The 15,564-nt window shown below is 48.0% G+C and overlaps 2 long non-coding RNA genes across 2 annotated transcripts in view; one reads left to right on the top strand and one right to left on the bottom strand.

Moving 5' to 3' along the window:
* LOC309964209 overlaps nucleotides 1-15,564 on the top strand; it is a 377,990-nt gene that overhangs the window by 67,317 nt on the left and 295,109 nt on the right. The window lies entirely within an intron of this gene.
* Nucleotides 11,367-13,448, bottom strand: LOC309964082. Its single transcript, XR_014326322.1, has 3 exons — nucleotides 13,270-13,448; nucleotides 12,742-12,904; nucleotides 11,367-11,478 (listed from the first exon to the last, which is right to left on the bottom strand). It is a non-coding gene; the product is annotated as an uncharacterized lncRNA (long non-coding RNA).

The raw sequence follows: 15,564 nt of genomic DNA, 5'->3' as shown, positions 1-15,564 counted from the left end.
AATCCCTCTTACCAAACTTTGTCCCATCCTTTCTAAAGTGTAACATAGAGTCTGAGGGAGTGGTCACCTGTATCTTTACTGCTGACATAACATGGATGAAACGCCATCCCAGCCATGCATGGATTCTACACTTGCTTTTGTTTCTGACAGCCCTCTTCATCATTGGGAATGTTAGCCTCCTTCTGGATTTAGTCTTTCTGACTCTTTTCTCACATGTTCTTGGCAGTTTTTTTATATCCGTGCTTGTTTTCCCAGATCATCATTCACACTTTACATACACCATTTAAAAATATATCTGATCTCAACAAACAGCTTCCTGCACAAAGAGAGTAAATCATCTTGGCTACCTCCTTCCTTTTTCTTCTTCTCCTCCCCACCCCGACCCACCCTCGCTTTGGACCATTTACAACTGTAGCATCAGAAGTTCATTTTGAGGACTCTCCCCTGCTTCTTTTTGGAATCTCAGACCAGGGGGTCAAAGTCAAGCTTTTATAATTTCCTGAGATAATTAAAAACTCAAACTAACCGACTGTATGTCTGGCAGTGACCGCATCTCTCTGGAATGTTCTGATGGCCAGGTGGCCCTCTTCCAGGATTCCTGTCACTTCTGATTTTCCCGTGCAGAGCCTCTGAGGTGGCCAGAATTAGAAGCAGGGTGTTAATCCTCTTCATCACTTCCTCTCCCTTCTGAAAGATGAAATTATCATGTGGGTTAGCGATTCTCAACCTGGCTGCACGCTGGAATCACTAGGGGGCGGGGGCACTTAACAAACAAATAAACTAAAGTCTGGGGCCCTACCCTGAGAGATTCTGCTCTCAGGGTAGAATGGGTGGAGCCTGCCTATCCATTTTTTTAAAAAGAAGTCTGGGATTATTCTAACGTGCAGCCGGGGCTGAGAGCACTAATTGAGGTAAATCATGAATTTATCAGAGGTTCTGAGTTTAGAAAATGAGACATCTGGCAGATGCCGGGATAGCTGAAGCCCCCATCATTGAGAGTCCGAATGCTTCTCTTCCCTAATCCATTAATTTTTAACACAGGCAATCTAGTTCTAGCATGTCTACACAGGACAATGACAACCAGACTATGATATTACTTTCTGATTGCTGATATTAATCTCAACACAGCTCTAACATCTTTAAACAAGATGAAGCTAGACAGCAAAAAGTCCTTTGAAAAGTTCAGAAAATAGTTGGGGACAGTAGCTTTTCTGAAATTCAAATAAAGATGAGCTACACTGCTGTGGATGGTTTTCCTTATTAGTTAAGAGAGTAGTTTGACAAAGGAAGTGTATTGCAAATGAAAAAATAAAGCAAAATTTTTTTCTCCTTCTTTGATCAATTTTCAGGATGCTAATTCTGTGTTAGTCAAAAGGCAATTGAGATGTCAAATACATTATATTTTTGAAAAATTCTCTCACCATACATCACATATATTACATACTTAGGCTTTAAAATTTTTTTAAAAAATTCTAATTGTTATTATCACCAAGTATGCAAATGCAACTTTTCATGAGGCTATTACTCTTTCACAATGGAAACGGCCTTGTTTCTAGTTAGTGGCAGAACTGATTTTGGTGTCATTCGCAGAAGTAGGCTAAGGTCAGCCAAGCTGGGATGCTGAGGCGTGAACAGCAAATCAATTCTGAAGGAGCATCTTTTCAAAGGACCTACTGAGGGCACAGCTGCATCTTGGCGACCACAGCACACGCTGGGATGGCACAAGCATGATTACGCCAAGTAGGTGGTGTTAGACACTAGAGGCAGGCAGGGGAATTCAGCCTCCTATGAACTAGAGATGACCAGGGGAGAGCAGTTTTCCTGAATGCTTACTGCAGGAATAGAAGCTGTAGAGTCTAGCTCTAACCTGTTCCAAGTTAGCTGTGTAGAAACTGCTTTCTGCGGACAGAAGTCCAGAGGTATGCTCTGTAGAATCTAAAAACAGAAAGGATGAGCAATATTCTCATGCTGAAATACTGCAACTGCTTTCAATCAAGCAGGCCCTTTTGGAATCACATGCATTTTGTCAATATTTCAGTTTTGCAAACATTTTGCAATATGGTATCATCTGACAAACTCTCAACAATGTATATTTCCACTTTCTAAAGAAAGCACATGTAGAAAATGGTGTCAAATAACATGAAAGGGTGTGTTTTGAAACTGTGTACACTAAGAAAACTAGTGTTGCTTCTCTTTCCAACTCTAACTCATGCCACATTGAGCTAGGATTACAGGAGGTGAAAATAATGCATGAGAAGATGGTGGAATGAAAAAGAAATCTTGACAAAACAAGACAGAGCTAACAGCATAGTGAAAGCAACTGCTACAGGGTTTCCTAAAATTGGTGCATGTAACTCAGACCGAGAGTTATTTTAACATCTCTCTCATTTTACATAGACATACCCAAATACACACAAATATTTCACCATCTACTGCCAAATATCAACAATGAAAACGATGTATACTTTTGTTCTGTAACAGGGCAAGAACTGCAGATACATGCATAAGTGTTTACAGAAGTTTTAAAAACTCTTAAGTTATATTTCTCCTCCTACCGAAATTGTACAGTCTTTCTAAACAACTCTATTGACTTTCCTGGAGAAAAGAGAAGATTCCCACTGCTTCAAATTAAGGTCCACATATTAGCAGAGGAATTACTGGTTATGACCAATGGAAGACAGATTGGCTGTTCCTTCAATTAGAAGTATGTACATTCACTTTATAAATAGTTTGCCATTGGGAGGCAAGCACTTCAGATCTCAGGTGTGTATCCGTGATTAATTTTTCCACCTCTTTCCTTAGTAGGACAGGAAAAAACATACTTAGTACCCTAATGTTTTGATTTTGCAAGGAATATAACCAACCTCCCGATTTCATGGTAAACCAGGAGGCCTTCCTACTTTGGCACAGTTCAGCCAGGACTGCACAAATGACTGGGATCAAAAGAAGACATTCTGCTTCTTCACTTGAACTGAGTGTGAATTAATTTAAAATGTCAAACTTGATTTCGATAAAAGAGACTTGAAAAACAATACTGTTTGGTTAAGAAAGAGGTTAATGAGGAAAATGTAATCCCCACTCAAACGCCATTGGAATGCAAAGCCACATTTATTTGCATGTGTGGTAGCTGTAAAAGGTCCAAGGAATTTTGTTTTCAGTGTTTTGAATTGTTTATAATGTATTCTCTTTTTATTCCATCTACTAACAATTCCCAGAAATGATGGAAATCAAAAGATGGAAAAACATAATGGCACTTGGATTCTAAGAAAATTACCAGTTGCAACATCTGCTCTAGCCACAGTTCATGAAGCAGGTGATTATGGAGACAATAAAGAAAAATGTTATTAAGTCAGTAAAAATCCCTTGAACCTTGCCAATTCTGTGATAGCGCCTTGAAGTCTGACACTCCAAAACAGTCCATGAAAAATTTTGCAACAAAATTTTCACTACTAATGATGCTCATTTGCAAGCACAGAGTTCAGATATTCCAGGCTGTGGGACATAAAACACACTGTACAATTTCTTTGACCTTGTTACGTTTTATTAAAGCATTTACCAAAGTGTCAAATAAAACAAATCTATTATTTAAAAATCAACCCTGGAAAGTCATTGGCTTTTCAACAGACGAGTTTTTCATCGCACTTTTAAGTATTTTTCCGCACATTTCAGGGCCAGGAACTGCTTCATTAAGAGCACTGGGTTTCAAAACAATGCCATTTCCCCAGGCTCAGCAGCCAGAGCAGAGCACTGTGCTGGGAGCACCGGCCATCAGTTAACGAGGAGCCAGTCCCTCGCAGACTTGGCAGAAAGTCTGCCCTGTTAATGTTCAGGCCACAGTTCACCTACTATGGAGCTGCTGCTCTATCGGTTAGGATTACTGTTGCTTAAAGTTTTATTTAATGCCTTGATCCATCACTTGAATGGCCTCCTTAGGCTTTCAAACATGGAAGAATGAAAATGAGACAAGAATTAACGTTTTTATGGCCTCTCCTAATATTTCTATTTCCAGAAAATTCTTTCAGATACAGAGAGTGATACAATTCTACAGTGATGAAATCCCTTCAGAAACCTCTCCTATTTCCCTCCCCCGAAGTTTTCAGGGGACAGGACCGCCTGTAGAGTAACTCCCTGCACCCCTTCCTGACCTAGCCCGTTGGTGCATTTGGAAGAACCACCAGCCTTTTTGGACTAAACCTGGGCTGGGGTGAGAGGTGCAATGTATTAGGCCTCTAAAGTCCCAACCACTTCACAGAAATCAATAAACTAATACAGAATTAATACTTTTTGAAAGTTTTAGCACCATGTCCCTCCTGGGTTCCTGCAGCCAGTCATCACTGCGGCGCTGCCTCTATCTACATCATTGCTGGCGTGTAGCAAGAGGGACTAAAGACCAAGTGCAGACCAAGGGCAGTCATTTCCACTCCCACTTCATTGGCCAGAGCAAGTTCACATGATCACACCCAAGTGCAGCAGACGTCTCCTCCTGCAGGGAGGGGTACCGCGCCCGAGAGCAGTGAGACCAGAGCAACCAAGTCCTCCTGGACAACAATCAGTAAGGGACAGATATTCAGTCTTGTCTCTGCTCAGGAAGAACTGCTGAGCCAGAGAATCAGCTCCGGAATAAGAGCTGCAGTTCAAGGCGTTAAGGTGGGGCCAGGCAGCAAGGCAGACGGAGGAAGTGGCCCCGGAGTCTAGCCACAGTCCGCCACTGTGGCCGGGATCGGCAGCGCCCATCCAGCACTGCGTTCACACTGAGCCAGGCTGACTTGCTCAAGTCACTTGCTGTTCAGTCTCGGGCTGGAAACCAAAAACTCGCTCTCTTCCCTTAACTAGGGTAAAGGCTCACTGGGAGTGAATGCCCAGAAATTAGAGCACAGGACAGGACAATATTCAATGAACTAACAAAATGGGCAGAGCAGACAGTCATGGAGCCCTAGCGAAAACGTGTGCCTACACTCTCAAAAAAATTGCTGGTTTTCCTGCTTTGCTGCAAAATCCAGAGAGGGAAGCTGGGAGAAGGGAGGCTTTGTGGTGAGAGAGGCAGAACAAGCTGCAAGTTTCAGGACAGCAGGCAAGCTCTCCTGGCCCTGGCTCATCACCCCCAAGGTCCCCCCGCCCAGGACGGTCACCTCACCAGCTGCAGGGTCTACGCCATACTCTATGCCCAGACCGTCCTCTCCCCATGTCAGTCAGGGCTCAATACAGGAAACGGAAAACACCCCAGATCTTTCAAGCTCAGAGGGATTTAATACAAGCTATCACATGGAAGGGCTGGAGGAGCAGCCGTGAGAGCCCCCATACCCTCTAAGCTGGGGACCAGGCAGTGGGCCATGGGATGCAGCCACTGCCCACACTCATGCCTTCCAGAGCCTTCTTGGGCACCTACACAGCTGAGGAAAGACAGCGTCCTCCTCTTTTCTGCCTTTCAAATCTTATGTGACTGCATTTCATTATCAGAACCTGCCCTGCATCCTGCCTCTGGCTGCAGAAGTTACTGGGAATTCTAGCTTGTGTACCCCAGGCCCTGCAGCACAAGGAGTTCCATCGGCAAGAGCATGGCTCTCCTCCAGGGACAGGCAACCACAGTCCTCAGTGGCTGCCAAGAGTAAGGTGCCCTGGACCCCTCCTCTCCTGAGTCCCCTCAAGATGGAGAGTCCCCAAACTAACCAGTCAGAGCCGCTGTTACTGAGTCACCTTCCTCCAGATGTGATCCCCTGGCAGCCTTGACTGTCAGGGGACTGGCTTGGGGTAGGGGCAGGCAGCCTTCATGGAATTAAGGTGGTATTAAGGCCAAGATCTCAGGAGGGCTCTCCTCTTGCCCTGCCAGTCACCTTCTCCCCCAACACCCTTCTCAAAACAGACCGCTGGTTCTCAAGGTCTGGTCCTGGGCCAGCAGCACCGGCATCACTTGGGAATGTGTTAGAAACGCACCCCAGCCTGGGTGCATCAAAGCTGGCGGGTGGTAGAGCCAAGCAATCTGTAGCTTAACAAGCCCTCTGGCTGATTCTGCTGCACGCCAAAGTTTGAGAACCCCTGCAGTTGGGAATTAGACATTTCTGGAACAAGAGAAAGTGGAAACAATGCCCACCTGATTACTAAGGGTGAACATGGCATACATCTCAGCAGAGGTCTGGTCAGGCTAAGATGGAGCCTGGGCTAGGTCCATTGCCCCAAAGTCCAAATCTACGTCTCCTTTCCCTCTGGTTGATCACGTGGGACAGGGTCAAAGCAATGACCAGCGTGTTTGCAGGGGAAGAGAGAGAAGGGAGGCCATACCCAATCTGGATCTGGCTCAGGTAACCAATCCCAGTATCTGGAGTGGAAAAATGACAGGCCTGGCTGACATTCCTGAGGACAGGCTCCTACACCAGGAAAAAGAAGCAAAAGCCAAAGGGAGCCATCGACTCTTAAAACAAAAAACCTACCCCTCTAGTAAACACGGTTTAATCAAAGTCTTGTAGTATCTGCTCCCCTTAGACACTGGGGCAGAGAGGAAGATGAGGGACAGAAGCATTCCTCGTGCCCCGTGTCAATCCCTGAGCTCCTAAATTGGTCTAAGACTATTCTACCTGCCCCTGCTAAGATAAGCTAAGACAAAGACTCCCCGTTCCAAGACTTCTGACTCCAGCTGCCCCTCCCCCTGCACACCCAGGTTGAAGAAGCAGAATTCTTCTTTGGACTTTGCTGCAGAGGTTCTGTTCCCATCTTCCTGTTGCCACCTTCCTCTCTGAGGCCTGGGGCTCCATCTCATTCTTCCACGCCCATCTTTTTCCCGGGGTCTGAGGCCTGATGTGATCTCTTATCAAGCATTACTTTTGTAACCAGGAAAGAACCCACTGTGCTGAGATTTTAAAAACTGAATACCCACCTCCCGATCTCATTTCCCTGAGGGTCATGCTCAGTGTCAGGTCTACAAGGGGGCATATACCCTCTAGTTCACTGCAGAGCACCAGGAGGCGGCAGGAGCCCCAACCCTGCACCCCAAACTTCAAGAGCGTAACATGGATGGGGACCTTGTTGGATTTTTCTACAACCATAGCTTTCAAACTTCTTTTTACTGTAATCCATGATAAGAAATACATTTTGCACTGCGACTCAGTACACACGTATATATACACGAAAAGAAAGACTTATGAAAGAATATCCTTAACATCCTTCTAATATTTTCTATTCTTTTCTATTCCACTTTAAAAATGCTAGTCAAATCCCACGTTACTGAGTTACTAATGGTTGGCAACCTGTGGTATGAAAAACACTGAAGTCCACACTGTAATAAACTCACCAGCGGCACCCCAGAGAAGGCAGCATTAATAGCACACTCTCATTGTGACCAGCATTGCTGAGAGCTCTATGTGTTTGTATGTGTGTTACTGTCATTTCAATTAAAATCCTAAAACCGCTACAGGCCATAATTCCAACTCTATGCTCCTAGTATTCCAACAAATACAAAAAAATTACTTTTACTGGATTCATCTTAACTTCGAATTTGGTGATGATTTGAAACAGCAGCACGTGTGGATGGCTAAACTCTCATTACCAGATAAGCAGTTATTTTCTAAGTTTCAACAAACATTTTTGTTCAATGTAGTTTGGTTTAAATCAAGTAAATGGATATAATCGCATAATCGAGTTTCTCTCTTCTCCCTGTTAAATAAAAGCAGTTCAAAGACTGGAAACATTTCAAGGATAAAAAACGGGGTTTGAAAGCTGAAACGTGTGCCTTTCCTAATAGATTCAGACCCTCAGCTGTCATATGAGGGCAGCTGGGAAGCCCTCCTTTCACAGCTGGGCCAGTTCTGCCTCTTTCGGACCTGCACCGACTCTGTCCCTCATCTCAGGTAGGCCCAGCACACGACACCGGGGCCTCTCCTGTCCCCGCAGTGCGGGCCCGCGCGTCATCTGCAGCGCAGACAGGCAGACACAGGATGTTGGCAGATTGGAACAGGCTTGCCCCGCTCCGCACCCTCCTTCCCCAAATCAAAACCCACCGAAAACACCGCAAAGAGCCAGGAAACCTCATGGCGTTAATTGCTTCCATTCCCCAAGCTGCATGTAGCACACAGGACACCTCGTATCCCTCCAGGGGTGCGCAGGGGAGGGCGGAGGGTGCAGGGAGGGAGCGCCAGCCCGGCCCACCCTTCCTCCCGGTTCTGCGCCCTGGGCTCGGGCCTGGCTTGAGGGTTGGCGCCACCTGGCTTTTTCGAGGAGAGGCGGAAGGTCGAGTAAGTGGGCGAGGTGCTACGGGCACTGCGGAGGGAAGGCGCCCCTCCTTCAAAGCCCTGGGGCGGCCGGGCAGTTGGCAACCGCGCACCGCGGAAGGACAGGCAATTACCCTCCGGGGAACCGAAAACCAAGGAATTTCCCTCGCTACTGATGTTAGAAGAGCAGATTCCACATTTAGGGCAGGCCCGAAGCGCAGAAATAACTGTGGCAACTCAAAGCATTATCAGCACTGGTCAATTTACGCCTTGATGGGCTCTGGCTGGTTTTACCGATCAGCTATTTTGCGCAAACTTCCTACACTGACCTGCGGGAAAAGAAAGGAGACAGGAGAAGGGGCTCTGATCTCCACGCAGCTGCAGCACTGGAAAGGGGGCAGCTTGTTAAAGGAAGCCCCTGTGCCTGGGTTTGTTCACATGCAAAATGGGGAAAACCACATGTTCAGTAACTGCTACAAGTGACCTTTGTGAAAATAAAACAAAAGCCCACCGGGAGGTGCTTTCGACGTTACAGCTTTAGTAGAAAAGTACAATCACAGTCGTAATAAAAATGGTAATGGACTCTAACACCCATTCAGAGCTCTATAAATCTGCACTGTTTGTGTGCATGGATGTGAGGAACTCACAGAAGGACAATGGAGGACACTACTACTAACCTGAACTAGTTATCTAAAGTAATTACCTACCCACCTATTTCAGCTGGCCTTTTAAAGGGGGGAGGATCTTAGAGAAAGGTACGTTTGGAAGCTGCTTTTCCATGTAACCATGAAGGTGCACCAACAGACACATGGATGCATGTAACAGGCACACATTACGTGCGTGAATGGAAATGTGTACATGCACGGGAAATGTGGGTTTGCATTTATTATAATAATGACTCAGGTACGGTGCTACACAGTTTACTGGAGACTTTGCCGTTCACTTTTCATTTAACCCTCACAACATTAGGAGGCGTCATTAATCCCCACTTTACAGGTGAAAAAACTGCAGTTCAGAAAAAAATAACTTGCCCCAAATCTTGATGATGAGAAGCTATAATACCAAAGATATTCATTCTAATTCTGGGCCATTCTCATATTCAGCAAACACGTGATGGACACCCACTGTATGCCAGTAAAGCATTGTGGCCACAAAGATTAAAGACCTATTCTACTGCCTCCGGGAACTCACACCTAGTGGAAAAGAGAGAAATGACACTCCTATAGAATATAAACTGTAGTCAGCCTGAGCCCAAAAAGAGCAGACCCCCAGGTGGAATCTTGAAGGACAAGGAGAATGACATCCTTCTACCTTATGGATGAGGAGGAAGGTGTGCAGCAGGCAGAGGGACAGCACGTGCAGAGACATGAAGGCAAAAGAAACTGGGCTGTTCAGCACAGTTCAGCAGAGCCAGGGCTCAGCGTGTGTGAAGGGAAAGTGGTGAGAACAGAGATGTTATGTGAGGAGCATCACATGCTCGCATTTGGGTTTTCCTGAAGTCTATGCAGAGTGAATGAAAGATTTAGAGTAGGGGCACGACATGATCAAACTGCATTATATAAAGATGACACCGGCTGCTGGGAGCACAGACTGGAGAGCACACTGGCAGTAGGAGCAATAATGGAATGACGCAAACTCAGTACCTGTCATCACTGAGGCAGGAGGTAGAGAGGGTGGATTTGAAAGATAATAGGAGGACCTGGGGGGAGTTGCCAGGTTACAGCCTAGCTCCTGACTGATGGTGGTGCCATTCATAGAGCCTAGGAGAACAGACTATGAGTGTGCAACAGGGACTAAAAACACATTCCGTTCTGAGCGTGACGAGTTTTCAAAATCTAAGTACATCTACTTAGGACGTGAAAATGTCCTCCAGCAAGGGGTGGGATATTTGGGTCTAGCACTCCTAGAAGAGGTCTGAATTGTAGAAAAATATGCCATCAACGTCACGTGAAACCATAGAATGGCTAATAAAAACAATAACGGTAATAACGATAATCATTGCTAACATGCATCTAGTACTTACTACATACGTAGCACTGTGAAAAGCACGTTTAGTAGATTTTCTCATTTAATCCTTATAACCATCTCAGGAAGTATTTGGATTGACTATAGCCCAGGGAGAGGTTTTCATATAGGAAGAGAAATGGTCCAGAACAGGACCCTGAGGATGAGGTTTAGGAGGAATGGGCAGAGAGCTCTTTGTACTCTATTGCACAGCTAGAGTTGCAACGAACACCTTACATAATCGCCCAGATTCAAAGGTGGAAGGTGGGTATCCTTGCTCCGGTCCTACCTAGGACAACAGCTTGGAGTGGCTGTCTGGGCTGGGTGGCCCATTGCCACAGGCCTAAGCTCCCTGCTGAGGGAGACCCCCTCAGCCCTGGTGCTATGTGGGGTTCTTTTAGCCTCCAAGTTGTCAAGGTCCCCCAGCCTGCAGGTGAGAGAGGAAGAGGCTGCTTCAGTGCAGAGAAACTGCCTGTTGCGCTACACACCCATGGGAAACACATTACAACTGTTCCTCTGAAACACTCTGGATTCCAGCCAGGCAGCATCAACAGGCTCATCAAGGTCGACCAAGACAGGAGAAAGCACCCACACTTAACTTCCAACATGGCAGACAGTTCCCCACATCCTTATCTCACATCAAGAAGGTGCTTCCCCAAAGCAAGCAAGAGTAGCTTTACCATCTTACTATTAATGCTGGATAATTGCTTTGTTAGCTCTTCCACCTGCACCCAATGTTGATAATTTGGGAGTGTGTTGTGTGAGGGAAAAGGATCAGTGAAATATTAGTCTGAACACTGGCTTTACTTTATAAATTTGTTAATTATTGTTTTGCCTCTTTATTAAGTTTGATCATGGATTTCTACCTCTAAAGAGACTCTAAAGACATGTGAGACTTGTGGCTGTATCCTCATTAGAGGACCTGTAACCTTGGCCCAAAGCTCCTTGTGGGCTCACAGTCCACACAATAGAGCAGGAATGTTTAAAGAAGCGCAGCACAAGTGACACGGTGCTGACTTCGAGTTTTGCCTTAAATTTGTACTCCTGAATCCAAGACTATTATGTTCTGGTCTGGGTATTGCTGTTCTGAATGAGAAGTGGGGTGAGGAATGTGGATGGCTGGGTGGTAGAAGGAAATATCCTAGAGACTTGACCCATGCTCACCTGGCCCGTCTCTCCAATAATTTTCACAGAGTATGGCACTGAGCAAGAAGCCATCCGGGGCTCTCTAGCTGTGCGACCGGGGGAAATCAGCTCTCTGGGCTCGTGTGCTCATCTGCAAGAAGAAGGGGCAGAAGCAGCTCTAAAGAACTATGCAGGTTTAACATTCATTGATTAACTTATTAACTTAATACAGGAATAAGCAGGGTGTTGGTGTTGGCTCTGTTGCTTCTTCATCTGGTAGGGGTAAGGGACTCACTGTATGTTGATACATACAACAGCATCAGAGAATATAAAAACAGAAATTGGGTTTGTGAACCAATAGATTACCAGGATTAAAAATTAATAACATAAGTACATGCGTATGCATACACACAAATATATAATACACACATATAATAAAAATTAAAAACGTGTATATAGAGAGAGAAATAAATCCAGAGAAATTGACTGGTCGGGACATGCAGCAGGTTGATGGCAAAGCCAGGTGTAAAATCCAGATTTTCTAACTGCTTGTCAGGTAAGTTGCCCACCGGTCTGGGTATATAAGCCACATAAGTCACCAGACACTGGAAGATTTGATGAGATTCATGTTTAACCAGCTCCATGTGCGGCGGTGTTTCCTTCCCCCACTATCATCAGTAGCGCATTAGAAAAAGCTGCATGTTCTGGCGACGGCATGGATCTTTTGTTAAATGGGAGCCCCCAAGAATTTACTCCGACCTTTAATACTAACCCTACGTGTAAATGTGCTGAAGGAGAATAGCCTGAGATCATTTTTCAGAGGAGACAGCAATCCATTTAACAGAAGTGGCGAGAAGAGACGAAATGATCCAGCTTGTCCTTCCACTGAGGGCTGTGAGGGGCAGTGAGCTCTTAGGCATCAGCCTGGGAGAGAGAGCACTTCCCCAGCTCCATCCTAGCCTATGCCCTGGGCTAGTAACTACCTAGTTAGGGCCCAGCTCACCTTCCAGGAAGTTCAGAAGTTGAACCTAGATCATTTTAATGACCCCTCACATTCTGAGATTTCACCTTGAGAAATAAATTCCTGAAGCAAACCGCCTGAACTTTGAGCCAACTGTCCCTTGCCTCTCTCTGCTAGGTTATTTAAAGAACTGCGATACCGGTCTCCTACTGTTTAGCAGTAATAATGATTTTAACATAGCTGTTAATGAGGAAGAGAAGCTTTGCACCTAAATCTTGTTTAGACTGAAGTAAAAAGTAAACTGAAGCCAGGTTTGCAGGCTTTTCCTTCCCTTCAATTCAATATTCATTAACTACTGAAGAGCCCTGACCTAAGGAGAGCAAGGCGCTGAGGCCTGAGGACTCAGCTGGTGTAACGTGACATTAAGGGCTCGCTTACCAGCAGGAAACTTACCTGCTTTTGCAGGTAAAATGCCAGAAGCGACCTGGCGCTTCTGCTCTGGGTCCCGGGCGAGTCACGGCTCTGCGGTCCCCCAACCCCTTCCCGGGTGAGCATCACATCCCGAAAGGTCGTGGATCGCCTCGCAGCCTCCTCGCGAGCCCGTGGCTCCCTCCCACTGGGGGAGAAAACAAGAAAAGCCTGGGGTGAGGGCGGAGCGGGGATGGACAAAAAGGGAAGGAAGAAAATCCTGCGAAACATGTTCTGGCAGGTCCGGCATTCGGAGACCGCCATGTGCGCTCCATATTGCGCAGCTCCGGTCTTTGATGTTTTTCCTGAAAGTAGAGACATTATTCTTTCTCCAACCGCGCCTGAGCCCCACAGACAGGAAAACAGCGAGGCCAGGGTGCGGGCCCCCAGTAGGCCGGCCACGTGGACCGAGGTGCTGTCCCGACGCCCGCGGCCCCGCGCTTTCCCGTCGCGGACACCGGCCCGGCTGGCCCCGAGGCGTCCTGCCCACGGCGGTTAAGAGTTAGGAGTTACCTCAGGACCCTCGGCTCTTTGGAGTTTACCGAATGGCCCCCCACGGGCCCACTGTCAAGTCCTCCTTCCCTTTGCCTCCCTCTACCCGTGGCCGGACGGCACGGCGGACTTCCGAGGACTCTAAATCCGCTCGGGCTCCTCCCGGGAACGGGGAGGTAACGGCCGCCAACAGCCGCCAACGGCCGGCACCCAGAAGCGGGACAGCCCCCGCTGCCGGGCGGGAGGGCGGCGCGGACACGGTCGCAGGTCTCGCGCGACGCGAGGCTTCGACAACCCCGGCGCCTCGCAAGTGGGCGGGGCGGGAAGGGCTAGCCCGCGAGAGCAGCGACGTCGGAGCTCCCGCCGCTTCCGGGTCTCCACGAGCTCTTCCGGGGTGCGCGCCACGCGGACGGAGTCGGCGTCTGTGGGTAGCTACAAATGCGTAGGGGAAGGTTAGCGCCGAAAAAGAGCTGTAACAACTTTAGCCGACAGTAACGTCCGGGTGGGGGACAGCAGGACCCTTCCAGTTAGTCACGATCAAGCTCCAGTGCTCAAGCAAGTCAGCGTCTGCTCTCCGCCCGCCCAGAGAAGCGGAATCCAGGAAGCGGGGGATCAGGGCGCGACCTCAGCATCCCCGCCCCCACCCGTGGTAGCGAGTACTCGGGCACGGCCCGGGCGCCCCATTAGCTAGCGTAAATTCACTGGGCGCAGAAGACACGGCTTTTCTGCACTCTCGCCTCCGGGAAGGTGTCTGCTCCTGGTTGTCTGGAGTGAGTCTGGCCTGAGTGTGAATTCGGTCGGGCGGGCTCAGCTCACCTCGAGCCTCGAGGGTCAGGAGATGAACACTGTCGGCAGAAGTCATAATGATGCCCTGTCCGTTCAGTGGGTCAGCTGAAGCGGGCTCCCTCGTGTTTGGTCGATGTGTTGAAAGTGGGAGTAGATCCTCCTGAGGTGATCTCCTTTGTGAGCCTGAAATTAACTGGACACACCTGGCGCCTTTACTTACAGTTGCTCTGAAACAATTGCTCCTTTTCCTTCAGAGCATCCGTCTGTCAACCAGGATCAGTTGTCTCAGGGCCTACTGTGTGCTCAGATCTTGACCAGCCCCTTCTGGGGATACCAGGCCACAGAAGGCCAGGTTCCTGCCCGTGAACCTGGCTCAGGACTTGGGAGTTAGCGCGTTAGTGGAGGAAAGGGAGGGGGCCCATTAAGATTACTTATTTTGTTGCACTTTTTTTCTGGAATGACTCAAAGTCACCCGGAGAAGAATATAATATTGCACGCCTGGCCTTAGGCTCGGCTTCCTTTTTCTGACCCTTTCTCAACCCGGCTTTCCCTCCGCAGGAGATTTGGAATTCCCCCTGCGGAGGGTGGGTGGGGAAAGAGCCAGCCCAGGTAAGTATGGGAACCACATGGTATCGGGAATGGACAAAAGGAAATCATCGCCAAATGCAACCAGGCAGGTGGGGGTAGATTGAAGCAGAAAGGGAATAGGAAATGTGAATAACCCCCAAGGCAGCAGACTCCGGTGGTGAGGTGTGAGAAACAGTCAACATTTGGAGCTCTGGAGTCAGATTTTTGGCAGCTGTTAGATAACTTCCTGATCTGCAGTAAAGTTCACGTGACCCAGAGGATGTTTCCGCAATTCCGTTGCCTGGCTACCTTCCTCCCTTTCCAAGTCTGCAAGCTTAAGAGATTTTACTGGGTCCCAGTTGAATGGTGGTGCTGGCCAAATACGAGCCCAGGAAGGAGTCCTGACCTCCTACAGGGGCAGGCCCAATCTCACTCACCTGTTGCCTACCCAGCTCTCAACTGCAAGGTGACAGAGAAGCCCCCGTTTCCAGCCGCCAACCTGTCGGTTCCGGACACTCCACAAACGGTCCAAACTGAATATTTTTTTTTCTATTTATGTATAGTTCCAAGAGTCTTCCACTGCCCCGGCACCCTCCTGCCCCATCAGCAGGAGGAACGCGATTTTCCATAATTAGGGCGTGACCAGTATGGAAATATATGCAAGGTGTTTAACTCTCCTTAGTGAAAAAATTTTAAAGGGATCCTGGCCCGCAATGCAGGATTCCCTGGGAAGCAGCGCTCAGTTAGCGGGGCGCAGCACCCGCCAATCCTGAACCCTTCTCTGCGTGGGTGAAGGCGGAGGAGGGGCTGAGGAGCCCAGGCCCACGCGGCTCCCTACGGCCCAAATCCCTGGGTTCTTCCAGGGCCAGTGCAGTTGTCGCCTCTTGGTCCCTGCGGCCAGCTGGCCCTCGCATCGTTCCCACTCCCAGGCCCCCTAGTCACGCACGTGGGTCCTGGCCCGCC

This window comes from Leucopleurus acutus, assembly GCF_964270905.1.
Source record: "Leucopleurus acutus genome assembly, chromosome: 7".
NCBI classification, from domain to species: Eukaryota; Metazoa; Chordata; class Mammalia; order Artiodactyla; family Delphinidae; genus Leucopleurus; species Leucopleurus acutus.
The sequence above is the reverse complement of the archived record's forward strand: the minus strand, read 5'-3'. Positions and strand labels throughout refer to the sequence as shown.